Consider the following 21,972-nt stretch of genomic DNA (forward strand, 5'->3'; position numbering starts at 1 on the left):
TTAATAATCTTTTTTTTACTACTAAAGGCGGCGATCAGCGATTTTTTTCGTGACTGCGACTTTATGGCGGACAATTTTGACACATTTTTGGGACCATTGTCATTTTCACAGCAAAAAGTGCTATAAAAATGCATTGTTTACTGTGAAAATGACAACTGCAGTTTGGGAGTTAACCCCTAGGGGGTGCTGTAGGGGTTAAGTGTGACCTCATATGTGTTTCTAACTGTAGGGAGGCGGGGCTGGACGTGTGACATCATTGATCGTCTTTCCCTATACCAGGGAACAGACGATCAATGACACTGCCACACACCTCTTCCCGTTCTTCAGCTCCGGTGACCGATCGTGAGACCCCGGTGGATTCCGCGGGCGCGGTCACAGAGCTTCGGACCGGGTCACTCGCGACACCACGACTGGGCTTAAAGAGACACGTACAGGTACGTGATTGTGCCCAGCCATGCCATTCAGCCGACGTATATCGGCGTGAAGGGGTCTTTAACCACTAGTCAACCGCGCACCGCCGTTCTACATCGGCAGGTTGGCTCGGCTGGGCGAGAACACGTAGTATAACGTCCTCTCTCTCAGCCGCCACTAGGGGCGCTCGCGCGCCCCCCGCTCGCCCCCGACTCCCGTGCGTGTGCCCGGCGGGCGCGATCGCCGCCGGGCACACGCGATCGCTCGGTACAGAGCGGGGACCGGGAGCTGTGTGTGTAAACACACAGCTCTCGGTCCTGTCAGCAGGGGAAATGCTGATCTTCTGTTCATACAATGTATGAACAGAGGATCAGTGTTTCCCCTAGTGAGGCCACCCCCCCCCCACAGTAAGAACACGCCCAGGCATACTTAACCCCTTCCCCGCCCCCTAGTGTTAACCCCTTCACTGCCAGTGGCATTTTTATAGTAATTCAATGCATTTTTATAGCACTGATCGCTATAAAAATGCCAATGGTCCCAAAAATGTGTCAAAAGTGTCCGAAGTGTCCGCCATAATGTCGCAATACCGAAAAAAAAAACGCTGATCGCCGCCATTACTAGTACAAAATATATATTAATAAAAATGCCATAAAAATACCCCCTATTTTGTAAACGCTATAACTTTTGCGCAAACCAATCAATAAACGCTTATTGCGATTTTTTTTTACGAAAAATATGTAGAAGAATACGTATCGGCCTAAACTGAGGAAAAAAAATGTTTTTTTATATATTTTTGGGGGATATTTATTACAGCAAAAAGTAAAAAATATTATTTTTTTTCAAAATTGTCGCAATATTTTTGTTTATAGCGCAAAAAATAAAAAACGCAGAGGTGATCAAATACCACCAAAAGAAAGCTCTATCTGTGGGAAAAAAAGGACGCCAATTTTGTTTGGGAGCCACGTCGCAGGACCGCGCAATTGTCTGTTAAAGCGACGCAGTCCCGAATCGCAAAAAGTACTCTGGTCTTTGGGCAGCAATATGGTCCGGGGGGTAAGTGGTTAAAGGGTCACTAAAGGAAAAAATTGTTTTTGCTGAAATGACTGTTTACAGGGTATAGAGACATAATAGTTAACTGATTCCTTTTAAAAAAGATTAAAAATAGATAAAAAAACAATCATATAATGTGCCTGCAGTTTAGTTTCGTTTTTGCTGTTGTTTCCTGGTTCTCTGATGTACAGAGCCAGAGAGCCAATAGATGGCAGTGAAGGTTTTGCAAAATGAAACTGGATTGGTGCTGAGGGGTTTTAATCACACCTCCTTGATTAGTCACCACAGTGATAAATCTCCCAGTACTGTGGTGATCAGGAAACAGACAACCAGGAAGTGTCCAGAACAGAGAGGAATTACAGCAACATTAAAGCAAAAACGAACAATGAGGACATGAAACCAGGACTGCAGTAAGGTAAAGAAAGCTATTTAGCAAAACAAAAAATTTCCTTTAGTGACCCTTTAAGTGGTTAAGGTCATTACTGAGGGCAAGGGGACACTCTTTACGTCTAGAAGAAAAGAGATTTCTTCTCCAAATACGGAAAGGTCTCTTCATAGTAAGAGCTGTGAAAATGTGGAATAGACTCCCTGCAGAGGTGGCTCTGACCAGTTCAGTAGATTCTTTCCTAGATCCACATAATATTACTGGGTACTAACATTTATAGGTAAAGTTGATCCAGGGAAAATCCGGTTGCCTCTCCAGGGATCAGGAAGGAATTTTTTGCCCTGATGTAGCAAATTGGATCATGCTTTGCTGGGGTTTTTCGCCTTCCTCTGGATCAACTGTAGGTGAGTATAGGATTGTGTATATGGGATTGTATGTTTTTAATTTTGGTTTGGTTAAACTAGATATCTTTTTTCCAGTTGTCTTTTTTCAATCTGACTAACTATGTAACATTTGTAGTAATTTTATAATACAGTGCTGTAAAAAATTACCCTTGCACTGCAAGGTGTAAATGCTCATAATGGCTTGTGCGTAGAGGAACAAACAGGATTACTTCCACTTTCTCTGGCTCCAACCAGTTCCAGTGCTGCCTTCTCTTCCCCAGAGCTCCGGTCTGTGGGTGGTTCCTTGGTGACTGCGGCTTAGAGAGTAAGCTGTGGTGGACCGGTCATACTGCTGAAGAGACCCTGCTGGAGTATCTCTTATTCTGGTACTCCTAAACATAACAAGCATTTAACCCTTGCAGTAGTTTTTCATTCTTATTCCTGGAGTCTGGCTTTTAAAAAATGTAACATTATTGTAATTGCTTATTCAATTCACAATTTTTCATAAATGCACATATATTATTTTATTTAATATTTAAAATGGTTAAACTGATGAGTTTAGAAATACTGTGAATCGTGATAATTAATAATGTATTATGAAAGTCATTCAAGCCAGGGTACTTGTTTTCAGTCAAATTGGATTTTATACATCACAATGTATGAAGAAGGAGCACCCAACAAGTTTCCCCTTATAATGCAGTGCAAATGACAGTGAATTTGACAATGGTTGCAATATGCGGTAATAACTTTTCTTCGTGCGATGTCATATAGAACCATCACATTATTTACCACTATCAAATCCAATTCAAGATAATCACTGTGCCATTGACTTGTGAAATGTTTTCAGTTATGCCTGGAGAATATTCTAACTAGTAAATGCAATAAGTCTCAGTATAGTTAAACTATACATGTGGTCAGGTTTATGCATATTCATAACAAGCAGTAAAGAAGTCTTAAGCAGACTTCACGTCTCTATGCTTACCTGTCCAACAGTCCTGCACTGGCATTTTCTTCTAAATGCAAGTCTTCAGACCTCTTAATTGGCCAGTGGTGGTGGGTGGGGGGGGGGGGGACATCGCTCCTGAGCATGTGCAGGAGGCCATCATCCCAGCACTCGAAAACTGTCCGGCACTGTAAGCTAAGCTGCGCATGCAAAGCACAGTTTACAGTGTTGGAGGAGACAGCAAGCATTCAGGTGGGGACATTTTATTGCAGAAAAGACAGTGCATGTGTCTTCTGCAATAAAAGCCTACCTGCTTGCATTTTTTTAAAGCAGGGCTTTAGTTCCGCTTTAAAACAAGCTAAGTGACCTATGTAGCTCTAGCCAATGTGGAGCAATTCATCCTCAAAGTTCACATTCTCAAATGTTCTGAGCTTGTTCAAGTCATTCTCTCAGAAGCTCAACTCTACCCCTCTGAAAACAAAGCATCCATTCAGCCCTATGTTTGTGTGACAGTGTAGACAGGACCTAGGACTGCAGTAACCAGTCTGAGAGAGATTACACACACAATCCTTAATGTTGTATTTTATCATGTGTATTGTATTTGGTTTAGCAATGATGTATACAGACAGATTTTTCTGGCCCAGATATTCAAGCACTTGAGCTGTGGATAGTTATACAGTATTGCAATGTTGTAGTTGGTAGTTTTACAGTATTGCCAGGCCAAAGTCTGCTATACCAGAAGATGGCTTTTGTTGGTTTGAATGGATTTCTGTTATTAGAGCCAAATAAGGATTCAACATTAGTTTAATTGCTAGTCAAGAATATTCTGTTTCAGAGAAAGTCAGCATAGAACGTTGGGGTTTTATGGAGAGGAGCCTTGTTTATTCAAATTGTAGCAAAGGATTGTATAGATCTTTAGTGAGACCTTTAAGTGATTGTCAAGGCATAAGGTTTTTATCTTGATGCAGCAGCCCCCCTAAAGCCTCATACACACGATCAGTCCATCCAATGAGAACGGTCCGAAGGTTAACCGATGAAGCTGACTGATGGTCCGTCGTGCCTACACACCATCGGTCAGAACGCGGTGACATAAAACACAATGACGTGCTGAAAAAAACGAAGTTCAATGCTTCCAAGCATGCGTCGACTTGATTCTGAGCATGCACAGGTTTTTAACCGATGCTTTTGCATACTAACGATCAGTTTTGACCTATCGGTTAGGCGTCCATCGGTTCAATTTGAAAGCAAGTTCTAATTTTTTTGACCGAAGGTTAAATAACCTATGGGGCCTACACACGATCGGTATGGATTGATGAAAACGGTCCTTCAGACCGTTCTCCTCTGGCGATCCTATCGTGTGTACAAGGCTTATTACTTGCCTGAGTCACTCTCTATTCAGCAATGTTGTAGGAATGTCTTGGCTGCCTGGGACTCCCCTCCTCATTGGTGCCATTGGCTCCTGCTGCTGTCAATCAAAGACAGTCAGATAATGGGGAGAGTGCTTTGTGTCTGAATGGATACACAGAGCTGCGGCTCGGCTCAGGTGCTACCATAGCATGCTGCTTGATGTGGGGGCACTTGTCAGGAGCAAGGGGCAAGGAGAGCCGACATTAATGTTTCATTAGATGGACTGCACACTTTATTTTGTACAGAAACTGTGTGGATACAATCATGTATGGGTGTTGTAATTGGTGCAGCATATAGTAATCACATCTGTGAGCATGTAAGTCAAATACAGTCTTGATGTAATGTAACCTACTGATTCAATAACAGTTGTGCAACAATATGTACAAATCAACTAACTGTTCATATAGAAACACACAGGAAAACAGGATAGGGTGCATGGAGGGTAGGATGCATGGAGAGTTCAGTTTGCCAATATGCACCAATGAGCTGTTAGAACTGTAAAACAAACATAATTTCCCTTTAAGGCATCACAGATATAACTGCCTTGTAAAAAGTGATATATGTATAAAAGCTACAGTGACCCAACAGCATAACATAATTTTTACTGCCACTAGACTAAACATAGAAGCAATATGTTTTAGCCAATAGAGTGTGCATCAATACCTGTCAGACCAGAGAAGTACAGCCATACAGTGATGCAGGCTCCATGATCACATTTTATCACTACTAAAAGTCTGCTTTAAAAAAAAATATATATATTATATATTCTTTGACCTATATTTAATAGGATAGCAAAAGGAGAAATAACGTACACCAGTATAGGGCATCTTCTTCAGGATTCTTTCTTACAACCTTATCTCATGGTTAAGATGGTTAAGATGTTGGTTTCCTAAATTCCCTTCTGTATCCAGATGTTTAGAATTGTTTTATAATTCTTTATTTGCACTCATGTTCTTTATTTTGAAATGTTCCTCCTTTAATCCTCCACTTACTTATTCAGCTTAAGATTTTACATTATCCTCATCCCCACTTCCAAACATAGTTGACTGCCTTTTAGAAAACTCCATGTGGAGTTTGCTGTCAAATTGAAAGTTTTCTCTGAAATGCCCTTTGCTTTGCTTCTTTAGGTTATATCTTTGGTGAGTTAACTTGCACAGGGTGATGCACATCTGGAAGGATGCTGGAAGTGCTGTGGTCTGTGGCTAATTGTGTGATTATAGTGAAAGTACAATTCCACTTCAGCAAAGTGGCTTTGTGGTTAGCACTTCTGCCTTCCGGGACACTACCCACATGGAATTTGCATGTTCCTCCTATGCTTGCATGGGTTTCCTCCAGCACTCAAAATACATGCTGGTAGGTTAAGTGATTCCTATATAAATTGGCTCTAGTATGAGTATGTATGTCAGATAGAGACCTTCCATTTCAAGCTCCTTGAGGGCAAGGAATTATGTAAATGTACAGTATGCAAAGAGCTGCATTAATTGACGGCGCTATATACTGTACATACCTGTAATAAAGAACTGCAAGGAAATGGCTTACCTCAAAATCTGTCCTTGGTTACATGCATAACCTGCCAGTTACTCTTCTTGTGGTCAGTGGTATCTGGCAAGTAGACTCCATGGATCCTTAAAAACAAGCTAGTCTTCTGACAGGCATTCAAAGACTGATAGAGCCAGTAATGAGGTTCTCCACAAGATGAAAAAAGCAAATAATGCTATCAGGGTAGTGTTCTGACCATTTATTTCTCAAAGCTAAATTGCCTAAATGTGTATGTAAGGCCAAACCCTGTTTTATAGTTCTAGAGTAGTGGAAGAATAAAACCCCAATCTGGTTATTTTTTGAAGCCTATGTACTGCTGGGAAGATGTTCCTTTCTATCCTGGAAACACAAAAGGAAACTAGAGGAAATCAATATAAAGTGAAAGGAATTTCCATCTAAATCCCCGTAAACACGGTCGGACCTTTGTCCGACCAAAATCAAATCAGAAATCCGACAGAATTCGATAAAAGAGTAAAAGAGAACATGTTCTCTATCTAAACTCTGACGGAATTCCTCGGAATTTACATTGGAAATAATCCGATGGGGCATACACACGGTTGGAATTTACGATGGAAAAAGTCCGTCTGACTTTTTCCATCGGAAATTCCGATCGTGTGTACGGGGCATTAGAGAGTAGTCATAAGGATACATATTCCAATAGGAGAATGTTCCCTACCTTGCTGTGGTGACAGCTTATACCATTCAACCCTAACTTCCCCATTTTATTCAATGTTTATATACATCTTAATTAATTTTCTGAAATGATCGATCATTTTGGAAAAGTATTGCCTATTTCCTGCAGTCATTCATGGATTTTACCGTATTGGACCCGCTACTCTTTCTCCAACTTAACTGCAAGCTTCAGTAATTTTATTTTGTTACAACTGATATCTGCTGTCTAGTTCTGCTACCGGTCAACTTATTACAGTAATTTATTAATACTAGCATAGACAGGTGACACCGCAACTCAACAAAGCATGCATACAGTAGTTCTATCATAGAACCAAATGGACTTATAGCAAGCATATAGGTGATGAAGCAAGTAACAGCTCATATTTAAATGATAAATAGTCTTGGGTGGACTTACCATGATTTCAGTTTTGTAATATATATCATATACAGTTGCCGTACTAGTCACTTTAACACAATTGGGGTTATTTATGAATGGCAATTGCACTCTGCACTACAAGGGCACTGCAAGGGCACAGGGTAAGGGCAAAGGGGTATGTGGCAAGCACAGTGATAAAAATGAATACCCTGCTTGTACATAATATAGTTTTATTGAATGCTTTTTAATAATATGCTTTTTATATGAAATGTTTACATAAGTGAAGATCTGAGGATAGAACGTTACATATGTCTATGCATAACTCAGGGATGTAAGTAAGGGGTCTGTAATGATCCTAAGGCCTCGTACACACGATCGGTTAACCAGAGGATATCGGTCTGATGGACCGTTTTTATCGGTCCAAACCGATCGTGTGTAGGCCCCATAGGTTATTTAACCTTCGGTTAAAAAAATGGCAACTTGCTTTAAAATTTAACCGATGGATTGCTAACCGATAGGTCAAAACCGATCGTTAGTACGCACAACCATCGGTTAAAAATCCACGCATGCTCAAAATCAAGTCGACGCATGCTTGGAAGCATTGAACTTCGTTTTTTTTCAGCACGTTGTTGTGTTTTACGTCACCGCGTTCTGACATGATCGTTTTTTTAACCAATGGTGTGTAGGCGCGACGGACCATCAGTCAGCTTCATCAGTTAACCTATGACAACGGTCCGTCTGTCCGTTCTCATCGGATGGACTGATCGTGTGTATGCGGCATTAGAGTCTTGAAGCCTACAGTGCTAAAATGAAACCTCTGCAAGTCTCTACAAATGTCTGATGGGAAAATCTAGAACTGATCATTCTTATCATTCAGATTCATTAATAATGACCCACTGAGTTCCAACTGATTGTACCGATTCTAAGGCCAGGAACTAAATAGTGAAGCTGGAAGATAAGCACGATGGCCAAGCAACTTCCAAAAGAGACCAGCAATCTATCATAGAACCTTTATTTTAATGTCATGACAAGTTAATTTTAATGTACCATAGTTAGTTACATTTCTGAATGCTTACTCATAATAGTTATACAATTCTGAACTGGGCATTTACTGTATTTATAGTAAATCTCCATCTTGGCACTCATATTTCATTGCAATTCCATGTTTCCTAGCTTTTTGTTACCTGCGTATCAAGTTGCCCATAAATGACTGAGTGGTAAGGATTTCCATGCCTTGCATTTATCTTGCTACCTTAAAGTGAAACTATAGGCACAACTTTTTCTTCACTTTAGATCAGTGTTTCTCAACCAGGGTGCTGCACCACCCTGAGGTGCCAAGAGGTGTCCTCAGGGGTGCCGTGACAACAGCCTGATCTGAATATTTATTTTATTTTCTGTGCTACAGGAAGTTAAAGATTACTGTTAACTCCTGTGCACAGAGGAGACAGAGAGCTCAGCCTCCCCACTCATCTTTGTATTCTTGCTGGCAAATCTAAAAACTGCTGAGCTGGCCACCCGACCACATCCTACCAACCACTGATGTCATCAGTTGCTAAGGACTTGCTGGCAATAGTACAAGGAGCAGCAGAGAGTGGGGGAGGTGCAGACTGAGCTGTGAGCTGAGCTCTCTGCCTCCTCTGTACACAGGAGTTAACAGTGTTACTCCCTCCTGCAGTACAGGAGCTAACAGGTTCACTCAGATCCAAATGTACAGACAGAAAAGGACTTGGGGGGGGGGTTATAGAGAGCACAACCCACACCTCCTCCTGGCTCTCCCCACCTCTCTGCTGCTGTCATTCTTGTAGGGACAACATTTGTGCTAGGGGGGTCGGATTTTGGAGGGTTGTTCTGGGAGAGTGATTTTGGTGGGGGTTATGCTAGGTGGGGGGATCTGGGGGGTTTCTGTCAGGAGGGGGGATTTGGGGGGGTTGTGCTGGAAGGGTGTTTTGAGGTGGGGAGTGTTGTGTCAGGAAGGGGGATTTGGGGACGTTATGCTATGAGAGGGGATTGGGGGGGGTTGTCCTAGGGCAGAGGATTTTGGAGGGTTTCTGCTAGGAAGAGAGAATGGGGAGGAGGGGAGTTTACAACCTACAGACCACTGAGCTCTGCCTCACAGAGTACATTTTAGGGCTTGTTCACACCAGGTGCAGTATGGTAACAGATGTAAAATTGCATGTTTTCCCATACCGCACAAAAATGTGGTGCCTTTTACAGACGTGTGTGGGTGCCATTAATTCCTAATAACATTTCCATGCATCTAGCAAATGCACACACATTTGTACTTGCTAAAACACATGGTACCATAGTACCATGTGTTTCAGTGCTGCACAATTAAAAAAATCATGGTGGCACCCTTGTGCATTTTCTAATGCTGGAAGTGCCAGGGAAGCAAAGGAACAATGCTCCACATATTTTGGGATTGCCCTATGTTAAGGAGCTTTTGGTTAGAGATCAAAATAGTTCTTCAGTTCTGCTCAGAACATGAAATTAACCTTTTACACGTAAATCAAATATCAGAAAAAGCCTACAGGGAGACAATCATAAGCCACCTCCTAGACGCGGCAAAGGCCTGTATAACGAAGAAGTGGAAGTCACCACTCCCACCAACAGTGGAGATGTGGATATGTAAAGTTAAGGAAATTAGTAAATTGGAAGAGTTAGTACTGACAGCACAACATGAAAAGGAAAGATATCTAAGAACGTGGACCACCTGGAAGTCCTATTTGGATGTCTGAATGTCTTAGAAGATGCTTGGGAATCTTAAAGGGTCACTAAAGGAATTTTTTTTTTAGCTAAATAGCTTCCTTTACCTTGCTGCAGTCCTGGTTTCATGTGCTCTTTGTTCGTTTTTGCTTTCATGTTGCTGTAAATCCTCTCTGTTCTGGACACTTCCTGGTTGCCTGTTTCCTGATGACCACAGTACTGGGAGATTTCTCACGGTGGTCACTAATCAAGGAGGTGTGAGTAAAACAAAACTGGATTGGTGCTGAGGAGTTTTAGACAAAGTATCACTGCTCTCTATTGGCTGACTGCCCTCTAGTGGCTCTCTGTACATCAGAGAACCAGCAAACAGCAGCAAAAACAAAACTACACTGCAGGCACATTATATGATTGTTTTTTATCTGTTTTTAATCATTTTTAAAAGGAATCAGTTAACTATTATGTCTCTATGCCCTGTAAACAGTCATTTCAGCAAAAAAAAAATTTCCTTTAGTGACCCTTTAAAGGGATATGTGTATGATTATCTGAAGAACTACAGAACCATAGAGAGGGGTCGGGGGGAGAGAAAACCTCTGACTTGTTTTCTTCTTTTTTTATTATTATTTTTCTTGTCTTGTTTTCCCCTGGATGCTCTTCCCAGGATATCGGGGGGGGGGGGGGGAGAGATATGTATGAAAGAGATATATGCTTGATTTTAACCATAAGTTAACAGGGAATGTCTAACAATAGGTAGGACTGTTATTGTTATGTTGTATTATTGTATTCGTATGATGTGTTGTATTATTTTGTTTTATAATAAAAAAGGAAGTATAATAAAAAAAAATAAAAAAAAGCGTTGGGTGTGAGAACTTGCAAAAAAGCATGTGCGCTCGGATAAACCTCCTGGTGGGAATGAGCCCTCAGACTGGCGTGCCTTGGGATTGTGTGCAATTCTAAAGGGTGTCTTGTCTGAAAATTCATTGAAAAACACTGCTTTAGATAGAGTAAGGGTGGGTTATAACCCCTGTCAGGTTATTTTTTGTTGCCTTCTGGTTTCCATTGGGTGGATTTACTTCCACTTCCTGTCCCATTGCCAGAACAGGAAGGGAGAGGAAATCCTTGCAATTTAAGGAAATACTTTGGGCCCCCCTCAAGTCACCAGGTTCCCCTTAGAAAATGTCCCTGCTAATACTGTTCTGAGGACAACCTCAAATGTGGGATTTTCTTATACTTAAACAGGAAAAATAGAGAGGGTAAAACCATCATGTGTTGTAATCAATCTCTACCGTGTTTCCCCGAAAATAAGACGTACTCCGAAAATAAGCCGTAGCGGGATTTCGACGCAAGATCGAAATATAAGACATCCCCCCGAAAATAAGACGTAGCGATGGCGTGTCGAATCCCCGAAAATAAGACGTAGCGATGGCGTGTCGTATGCGTAGCGGTGCGGGCGGGAAAACAAGACGTGATAGGCGTACTGTACTGGTGCGGAGCTCAGGAGCTGTAAAGAAGTTGTGCAGCCCTTCTCATCTGCTCCACGGTATCTCTAAGTGACTGGAGAGGTGTCGGCAGCCCCATTAATACGGTAAGGTCGGCTCCATACTGTTGTACCATACTTGCCGGTAAAAAAAATAAGACGTCCCCCGAAAATAAGCCATAGTGTGATTTCTGGAGGAAAAATAAATATAAGACGGTGTCTTATTTTCGGGGAAACACGGTATTATGTCCAAAACAAAACAAAAAATGTTTTTCTCGCAATAACATGTTTTCTCTATAAGCTAAACCAGGTATGGGTTACAAACATATTTTTTACAATATTAAAAACATATTTCCCAACCCAAGCTTAATGTAAGATGCATCTTTTGCTCATTAAATGTAAATTGACATCTGAAAAGAACTAACTCATTGAATTATTGATTATGTTCGAGCTAAACTTGTCATCAGGAGTGAGATGTCTACCCGTGTTTTTATCTTTAGTGCCAGGTTTATCATACTTCAGTGCACTACTAGGTCTTTGACACCAGACAAGTTCTCAGATTGTTGCACCTAGCACTCATACGTCAGATTCAGCATGCATACATTTTCCATATGCAGGATACAAATTAGGAATTTGTTTATGTTTACAGTTTTCACAGTGGAGCCTATGGCAAACCATTGAGGGTGAGTTTGATGCATGTTAGGGCCTGCAAAGACCCCCCCCCTAATATTTTGTTTTGCATGGAAGTAATATTAACCACTTGAGCGCTGGAAGGTTTTATGAACCAGCAGAATACACGTTGGCCAACACTTATAAAAAAAAAATACATAAAATTAGGTGGCTAGGTTTTCTCGGGTGCATTGAATGCTGGGTCTTGTAGATCACAGGATAGTACTTACTGTGTACCAGTTTGTGAGTGATCATATAAGACACAATTTTTTCATTTTAGTAGCAGAGCTCGGCGCTACCCCCAGAGTAACCACTGGACAGATGGGTCCTTCTATAATCCCCAACATACCTGTAGACTAAAGTGGGCTTTATTAACAAGCCAGGGAAAAAGTCAGCAGTCTCACCCTTGGAAGCCCTGGATACTGCTATGCAGTTCTGGTCATTGTTCTTTGTGGATCTACCCTTTATAGCTCTGCCTCAGCAGTTCCATGAAACTAGTCTTTCTCTCTCTCTTCTCTCTTTGCATCTCTGCTCATAAGAGTCTGACAGGCCAGTCTCTCTGCTTTCCTCCTTGTGGTCCTCAGCTGCACTGCAGTACAGTTTCGCTTGGCAGCACAAGACAGGACTCCTGTACAGCAGCAAGTGGGCATGTCATGTATGGGCTAAGAGTAGGTATGACAGCATCACAGGGACTGTCACTAGTGTGTTGGTAAGCAGTTAGTGTGTGAGAATTCTTGTCACATACCTGACTGTAGAACCCAAGTTGACAAGGGTGGCCTCTTGCACAATTCCCATCCAAACATCCCTGTCAGTGGAGATAGGGACTGCTAGAGCAGAGGAAGGGCACTGGTGCCAGGAAGCTGCAGCCATGAACTTGAGCTTAGAAACAGAGGGATCCACCCAGTGGCAGTACAAAGTCAGGTCAAAAGCTGTGTTCAGTAGCAACCAGGCAAATGGGTACAGGATCACATTCAGGTTCAAGATTGGGGATAGGCAGAAGTCGGAACAGTTAGGAGGCAGAGTCAAGGTCCAAAGTTTAGACCAGGATCAATAAGAAAGATGAGCAGCAGACATAACCGGCAAGGCAAATCCTAAGAGAAGTGTCAGATATAGCCATGTCATTAGCAAGATCAGCGGGTTTTTAGGAACAGACAACTCAGGGTTCAGAGCTAAAGGCAATCCATCAATGAGGCTAGACAGACCTCAGTTTAAATCAGCTACTGAACACAGGGCCTGTGGGCAAGCCTGTGCGTAAACATGTGCGCCTTGCCATGTACATGTTAATGTGCATGCATGTTCTTGCGCTTGCACATCTTGTTAAGCTCCTGTGCTCAGTTCCCTGCACATGCACAGAGTTTGTTTAAACCATGAGAAATATATTTAGGTACTTTTTTTTGTGCCCAGAGTTAAGCGTTAAAGGACGTACTTCTTATTTTATGTGGTTTTTAGAGATCCAACTAGGTCTCACATTAGAGAGTACTAAAATGTTTTTGCTCAGACCAGAGTTCAATCGGTGTGGATGGGCTTTGGGCTTGTGTAGATTGAGAAGCTTATGAGATCATTTAGAATTCATTGACAGAAGCCTTTGACCTGCAGTTAGCCTCCTTCTGACTTGCATTTGTCCTGCTTTAACTTGGTTTTGCATCTACATAGACTTGTATGGAAATTAAGCAAACAAAAGCCCATTGACACAGGTGCTAAGTGTGCGCCAATTTTGAGGTGACAATGAGATACAGTAAATACACCTGCTCATTTTTCTATATTTCAGTATGATATATTTCGGTCACAGTTTTATATTGCAGAAACCTACTGTATATTGTTTGTTTATGTTCCCACATATTTCCCAGCGGGAGGTCTTAATCATCATTCACCCTATCCATCTTTCCTGTAATATCATGGTAACCCGATTGCCTTTGCTTTGACCCACGTAAAGGACAAATAACATTAACCTACTATATTCTTTTGAGCCTTTGACATAGATAGATAAGGTTCTGAATACATCTAATATATGCAGCTGGTGATACTTCGGATTACCTAGGGATTACTTGGCCAAAAGGATGCAGCAATAATAACCTCATTAATGTCATACACATAAATAACCTTTGGCTTGGAAGGATGTAATGTACTTAAAATGACCTTGCCCAGGTGGAGATGACAAAGACAGATCATGAAATAGTAGGGGAAAGACACAGTGTCACAGTTCTAACCACATCAAAGGAAATATAGGGTTATTTCCTTTAGAATTAGGCAAGTGTCATTGGTGAAACCCTGAATCTTAGTGGTTACAGTACCACCTCTCTTTAAATACTAATTCCAGGAAAGGAAATAAATGTACAGATGAATTACATAAAAATATGGGAGCTCTTTTGCCTGAATTTTCTGCATGAAGATATAAACCATCAATGATCATCTCCCCCCAGCCCTCCAAATACCCACCTGAGCCAGATCTCAATCCAGTGCTGTGTTTGAGAAAACCAGCACTACTCTTTCTCTCTTTCCTCACAGGCTTCAGAGGCAGCAGTGGCATTCATTGGCTCCTGCTGTTGTAAATCAAATTCTGTGAGCAGAAAATGGGGGGGTGGGCCCGAGTTGGATGAGCCTGTGTCGTGCTGTGTGTGTGTCAACGCACACAGCCCAACTCAGGACTAAGCCTGCACGAGTGCCCCCGTAGCAAGCTGCCAAGAGCATGGGTGGGGACCCCAGAAGAGAAGGAAAGTGACAGTTAGTTTTCATCCAGAGTGGGGGCAGGCTAATGCAAGAGTTGTGTTACTAGCCAGATGACCATATGAAAACATAGAAAAAAAAGCTCAAGAAAAAAAATGCCCTTTTGGCATTGGGTTTAATGCCTCTTTCAGAAATACATGATGTAGAGGAGACAATAAGCTAGTTTGAGACTCTGTATCAGCGTTCACAGTCCTTGTAACAACCTCTGGTGTCTACTGGCACACCTGGAGTACTAGGCAAACAGTCCTACTCACAGTGTCCAAAGACTGCACCCAACCAATTTCTCTTTAGTGCAAGGGTTCCCTACTACAGCCGAGCTTTCACGGGCAGTGCTATCCATTAAGTTTCTTTAACTCCAAGTTCCTCCAAGTCCCTCAGCCAAGCACACTCTGAGGCCTAGCAGCAACAGTTCTTCTGTAACATACAGCCTGCCTCCCATGGGTATGAGAGAGAGTGGTTTACCATCCTACTGGAGTTCGGGAAGCTTCATTTTTGGAAGCAGGCAGGTGCAATTAACCACCGGGCTCAGGGAGATATGACAAGACCTGAAAAATAGTTGCTGCTCAACTAGGTATAGCAGAGCCAAAAAAAAACATTTAACCAGCCTAGGGGAGGGCGCTACGGTAGCATTATGTTTTTCTTAGGGGCTAGACCTGAAATAAGATAAACTATATTTTGTATGCTGCTGAAATTTGTTGTTAAATCTTTAATCAATGGATTTGATTTTCTAGTATAAACAGTTATTCATTTTAACTTTTCTTCTTAAAGAAACCATTAATGGTACGCCGTTCTGTTAATGTCGTATGCTATTGATATAGATGCATTTTATTAGCATCTTCAAATTTTAAGGTCCTTGGGAGAAAGAATCATTGAAGCAGCTAATCAGACTACCTTTATATTCCTCAGTGCTCATTTTTTTACAAGGCAAGTGTAAAATTGTCTGTGAATGATCTATGCTCAATAGACAGAACTAAAACATTTATTTCAAAAGTGTTGAAGTTTTTACTAGTAAGATGTATGAAGGCCAGATTGGGATTTATAAGATTTACCAGGCATACAAAGTACACAACAGATTTGGCCAATTCAGGGTATAATGTTGCAATGATATATAGAGTCCACTAGAAAAAACTCATGTGTTTGTTCAACTTCCCCTTGGATCAGAATATTCAGACTGCTAAAATGTATGTCACATATGCAGTATGTCTCTACAATACGTGCACATTTTCCTATGTTTGATCCTTTAGGGCCCGTTCACACCAGCCAGGTCCACTGCGGTGACAGGCATTGAGTTAGGGCAGCTCATTTGCTTGAATGGGCCACCCAATGCAATGCAAAAGACCAAATCATGTATGCAGCATTGTTGGTGCTGCAATGTAAGTGCATTGAGTAGGTGCATTGGGGTTACCATATCGCAAAGGTGTGAACAGGTTCGTGAAAACCCTCCAAGTACAGAAAAATACCCATTGATGTGGCAGAAATGCACTCATAAATTTGTCCTCCAAAGACATTGAAGTCCACCACAAAGTTTGCAAACTCTAATGCCGCATAATAATTTTTCAGGTTGTAAAAAACAAAGTTTTTTAAAAATGTCATTTAAAAATTTCGTATGTGGGCTTCAGAGCTTTTTTTCTGAAAACGGGCAAATTTTTCTTCGAACATGCTCTATTTTTTAACGACGTTTTAAAAGTTTTCGTTTTTCAGGTTGTAAAAAATGGTCGCGTGTGGGATTTAACGACGTGAAAAATCTGCGCATGCTCAGAAGCAAGTTATGAGATGGGAGCGCTCGTTCTGGTAAAACTACCGTTTGTAATGGAGTAAGCACATTCATCATGCTGTAACAGACAGAAAAGCGCGAACCGTCTTTTACTAACACAAAATCAGTTAAAGCAGCCCCAAGGGTGGCACCATCCGCATGGAACTTCCCCTTTATAGTGCCGTTGTGTTGTACGTCACCGCGCTTTGCTAGAGCATTTTTTTTAACGATCATGTGTAGGCAACGCCGTTTTAATGATGAAGTTTAAAAAAACATTGTTTTTTCTAGAGCCTGAAAAACTTTGTTTTTTAGATCCCGCAAAATGATTGTGTGTACGCGGCATAAAATTCAAGCAAGATCAGTGACCCAAATTTGGTCTATCTATCTATCTATCTATCTATCTATCTATCTATCTATCTATCTATCTATCTATCTATCTATCTATCTATCTATCTATCTGTATATCTATCTATCTATCTCTGTTTCCATACCATTCCTTTTATGACGGTCTAAATTTATTTTGCCTAGAGCTCTACACTATGAGGTATAAAATATATACATATGGAAGTATACTTTTGAGATACAGAAATGAATACCACTTCTACTGTATGCCTGGGCCAATTAATGTTATCATTGCAATGAGTAACATTTAAAATATAGTCCCGAATACAATACATGTCCTTCTGTCTTTGATTCTGGCCTTGTCGCATTAATAGCTTTTTTTTTTCTTACGGTATACTGTTGTATTTCTGTTACATTTAATGATTATTAATATTTTTAGAAAATGAATGAGAATTGCAGAAGATGAGGACCTTTTGATTCACCCCTCCCCCTAACAACTCAAAGCTTGAGGTCTGGAAGAAAAGAGCAATTATACCGCCAGGACACACCAGGTATGTTTAGAGTCTCGCAGTACTGTTCTTGGTTTTATTGTGTCTGTGCACTTGGCTTTTCATTTATGTGTGCCATTATAGGATGTAAGCTTTGGTGATGCCATGTGGGGGTGGCTGATGATACTGATTAATCACGTGTCCATGAAAAACAAAGCTAGTATGAGCACTCTTGTCATCTATTTTGTAAATTGATCTGATATTTAAGAAAACACAGTTCTTTAGGAATCAGTGAAATGCATCAATTACAGTTTGAAGTATATCATTTAGGTCACTAATAATGTTTCTAGAAACCTGACTCTTCCATATATACTGCTTGAAACCACAAATGTCATTTTGGGATAGCGAGTGGTAAGATCTATTTCCCAGCATGAAATTTCTCCAGGTCAATATTCCATTGTTTTGTTTTTTGCCTTTTAGTACAGTTTAAATCTCGGTGTAGGAAAATGAAGCTTGTTCACATCTATTATGGACTTAGGGGGTGGGGTATAGAGAACTCAAGGGAATTTTAAATCCTAAAGCTGGCCATATATGAAGCAAAATTTGTCCAGAATGGCTGAATTTCGAGCTATGTATGGGCACCCTGGTTGTACACAAGTTGATCTATTAGGTTAGGATTTTTCTTTTTTTTTTTACTTACAACATTTTATTGTTGTTTGAATGTATAAATTACATGAATTAATACACCAGCGTGCAAACACTTAACATATTACATACACAAACAAACAGGCCTTTTCACCCCACACCCTCCCCCTACCCCTGAATCATTGTCGTTAAATAGAAAAAAGCCTACTAAATTCCAAATTTACTTCCCTAGTGTCTCCCCTCCCCACCCCTCCACCCCTCACCCACCCCTCCACCCTCCCGCCGCACCCTAGATCAGTTTTTAAAGGTTGTCCCCTCTCCCCCCTTCTGTTTGCGCTGGCGATGGAACCATTGGCCATCAAGATCAGAGAATCAGAAGTTATACAGGGGTTCCGCAGACCAACCATAGAGGATAAGATCGCATTGTATGCGGATGATGTCCTGTTTTTCTTGGGAGACACCGGAGCATCATTAAAGAACGTGATTAAAACGGTGGGCGAGTTCGGGTTATGCTCCGGGTTGGTTATTAACTGGGAAAAGTCATCATTACTGCCAATTGATTCCCCTGGCATCCAGATACCCCACGATATTCCTCAGTTAAAAGTAGAAACAAAGATGAAATATCTTGGAATATGGATCACGCGGGACATCAATAGCTTTGTTCCAAATAACTTAGCCCCTCTTCTGGATAAATGGGAACACAAAAGAGACATCTGGTGTAAACTACCACTTTCTATAGCGGGGCGATGCAATCTAATAAAGATGTTGTGGCTGCCCCAGCTACTTTACATACTCCACAACTCCCCAGTTTGGATAGACCCAAAATGGTTTAAAAGGATAGAATCCATTTTTAGAGACTTAATCTGGAAGAAGGGACAAGCCCGGATTTGTCTCCAGACCATGCAGCTACCAGTTAAAGAGGGTGGAATGGCAGTTCCACACCCGAAAACATACTTCCTAGCTTCGCAGCTACAACATGTTGCGAACTGCGGATTGGAGGGAGATGGGAATCTTGGGACATTGATGCTAATAGGGGCACCACATAGGACAATACTGGAGGCACTTGAGGCTGGTTCGTTTTTTCATAAATGTCCAACCATAAAACTCATCCTTAAAGTATGGCAAATAACAAAAACACTGCTGGGCTATGAGGGAATAACAACGTTTGCCCCTCTTTGGTGTAACAAAAATCTAAAGGAATTAAAAGACATTGAGAGATGTAAGGAATGGGAGAGACAAGGGATAAACCGTTTAAGCCAATTATATGAGGGAGAACATATGAAATCATTCGCAGACCTGCGACAGGAATTTAATATAGCAAATAAAACATTTTATAGATACCTCCAGATCCGGCATGGCATTCAAGCCCAGTTTGGGTCACAGCCCATTGTATGGTCCTCGGCTCCTACTCTTCTGAAAATAATTTCTTCAAAAACAACTAAAGGCCTGATCTCCGAACTATATTCCAGAATAGGAGCTAGAACAATAAGCAGGGCAGGCCCTATTAAGAGCAGGACAGGATGGGAGAGAGATTTAGGGCAAATGTCTACGGAACAGTGGAATGCGATTCTAAGGAGGGGGGTACTGGTTTCGATCTCTCCATCACAGAAAGTGTCACACCTGTTCCTCTTGCACAGAGTATACTACACCCCCAGGAGAATGTTTAATCTTGGGTGGAGAAGAACTGATGAATGCCCCAGGTGCAGAGCGACAGGCAACCTTATCCACATGATGTGGAAATGCCCTAAACTATTTAGATATTGGGAGGAGGTGATAGATACAATAAATAAAGCCTTTAAAACTAATTTGGAAACCGAGTCAAAGACATGCCTATTGGGCAGTATTGACGAGGATAGAGTGCCTGCTGGGACCCTTGAGGTGGTGCTGAGATGCCTTTTCCAGGCAAGGAAGTTAATTGCGTTGAGGTGGCAGGCCCAGATTCCACCCACTGCTAAATCATGGGTTGAGACCATTAATACAATGATCTGGAGCGAGAGAGTGACACTCATTAGACAGGGCAATTATAGAAAGTTTGCCAGGATGTGGAAACCTTGGCTAGACATAACAGGATGCTCTATATAAGAAAAGGACTTTTTTCAAACTTAATTTAAATCAACACATGTTTTAATCCGTTAATGGACGCCCCTCTATGGGGAGGATCTATCCAATAAAGTAAATTAAATCTATTTAGGATTTTTCTTAATCAATAGTACCTCTGGTTATATCCATCAACACTAATCACTGCCTCTCAGGGGATCAGGAAGGAACTTTTACCCCTGCTGGAGCAAATTAAATCGTGCTTTGCTGTTGTTTTGTTTGTTTTGCCTTCCTCTTGATCAACTGTGGGTATAGGATTGTGTATATGGGATTAAATGATTTTTTATTTTTTCCTTTTCCTTTTATTGGTTGAACTTGATGGACTTGTGTCTTTTTTCAACCAGACTAACTATGTAACTGTGTTTTGCCTACAGGGAAAGTTCCCCGCCAGGAAAACACAATAGCACTGGGGGAGGGATTTACCTATCAACACAGACTGTGTTGATGGGGGAATCGAGCAATCATGGTGGAAATAAACAAAATTGCCCACCTTAAGCCCCGTACATACAATCAGAAAATCATATGAAAAATACAGATTTCGTAGCGATCGTACGATAATTGTATTGTTAGTACAGAGCTTTCAAGAGCCGATCAGGACAGTTTAGCCGATATTATTCGATAGGACATGCACAAAAACATTTTTCATGCAATGCCAGATTTCAGTATAATCAATACAGTTGTCGTTCGAAAATGCAATACAAATACACTACAACATTACTTCCAAATTTTTATTCTGTCGTACGAGAATTTTTGTGACTTTAGTAAACTCTTTAACTCATGGAGGGGGACGGGTTAGAGCCTCTACAGTTGGCTATATACAAGTAAAATATTGTTAGAAAAGATTGATTTGAGAATTATCATTCTATTTTCTAATAGTTAATGGGGTCAAATTAATGACCATTTCCAAACATAATGGCCAAAAAAAAAAGGAGCAGGATGGATTTTTTTTTTCCGAATGAACAAAGTTTTATCAGTGAATGTTGTTTGGGAAATTCTATTGTTCTAAAATCATAGGGTAAAATCTAACTTAATTTTGAAGTGTTTTCAAATTACATTTGTTAAGTCTTTGATGGCATTATCAAATGTGGAGATGATGGCCCGGATTCACGTAGAGCGGCGCATCTTTAGACCGGTGTAGCGCATCTCATATGCAATACGCCGACGTAAATCAGTGAGGCAAGAACAGTATTCACAAAGCACTCGCTCCCAAACTTGCGCCGGTGTAACGTAAATTGGCTGGCGTAAGCCCGCCTAATTCAAAGTAGGAAGGAAGTGGGCGTAATGTATTAAAATGAAGCGTGACCCCATGTAAATGAAGGGGTGAACGAACGGCGCATGCACGCGCATGCTCAGAATCACGTCGCATATACTCCCTAAGATACGACGGCTCAATGCCTATGATGTGAACGTAACCTACGCCCAGCCCCATTCACGTACGACTTACGTAAACAAAGTAAAATATGACGGCTGTTCCGACGTCCATACGTTTGCTTGTGAGGCGCCTCCTATATGGTGGAATAACTTTATGATGGACGTACGCCTTTACGTAAACGGCGTAGATTTACGTCGGATTTACGTCGGGTATGCAATTTAGGAGTTACGGCGATTCCCGACGGTTTTTCGCGTTCGCTACATCGTCGCTAGTCTAGTTTCCCGTCGCAAAGTTTTTTTTGGTGCCTTAACTTTACACAGCAATCGTATTGCTGTATAAAGTATGGCCGTCGTTCCCGCGTTGAAATTTAAAAAATAGCGTTGTTTGCGTAAGCCGTCCGGGAATACGGAATTACGCTACGCACGTCGCGGTTCGAAAAAATGACGTCACTTCACGCAAAGCACGGCGGGAGTTCGGAAACGGAGCATGCGCGGTAGGTCCGGCGCAGGGGCGCGCCTAATTTAAATGGCACACGCCCA

General features: G+C 41.4%; 1 protein-coding gene across 1 annotated transcript in view; it reads left to right on the forward strand.

Annotated features, from left to right (window-relative positions):
* The window catches only part of MYT1L (myelin transcription factor 1 like), a 639,239-nt gene that overhangs the window by 194,060 nt on the left and 423,207 nt on the right, over window positions 1-21,972 (forward strand). Inside the window, 1 exon segment of the mRNA XM_040348666.1 lies at window positions 17,271-17,382. The gene's annotated coding sequence lies outside the window, so the exon portion shown is untranslated.

Source organism: Rana temporaria, chromosome 4, assembly GCF_905171775.1.
Source record: "Rana temporaria chromosome 4, aRanTem1.1, whole genome shotgun sequence".
In the NCBI taxonomy this organism is placed as follows: Eukaryota; Metazoa; Chordata; class Amphibia; order Anura; family Ranidae; genus Rana; species Rana temporaria.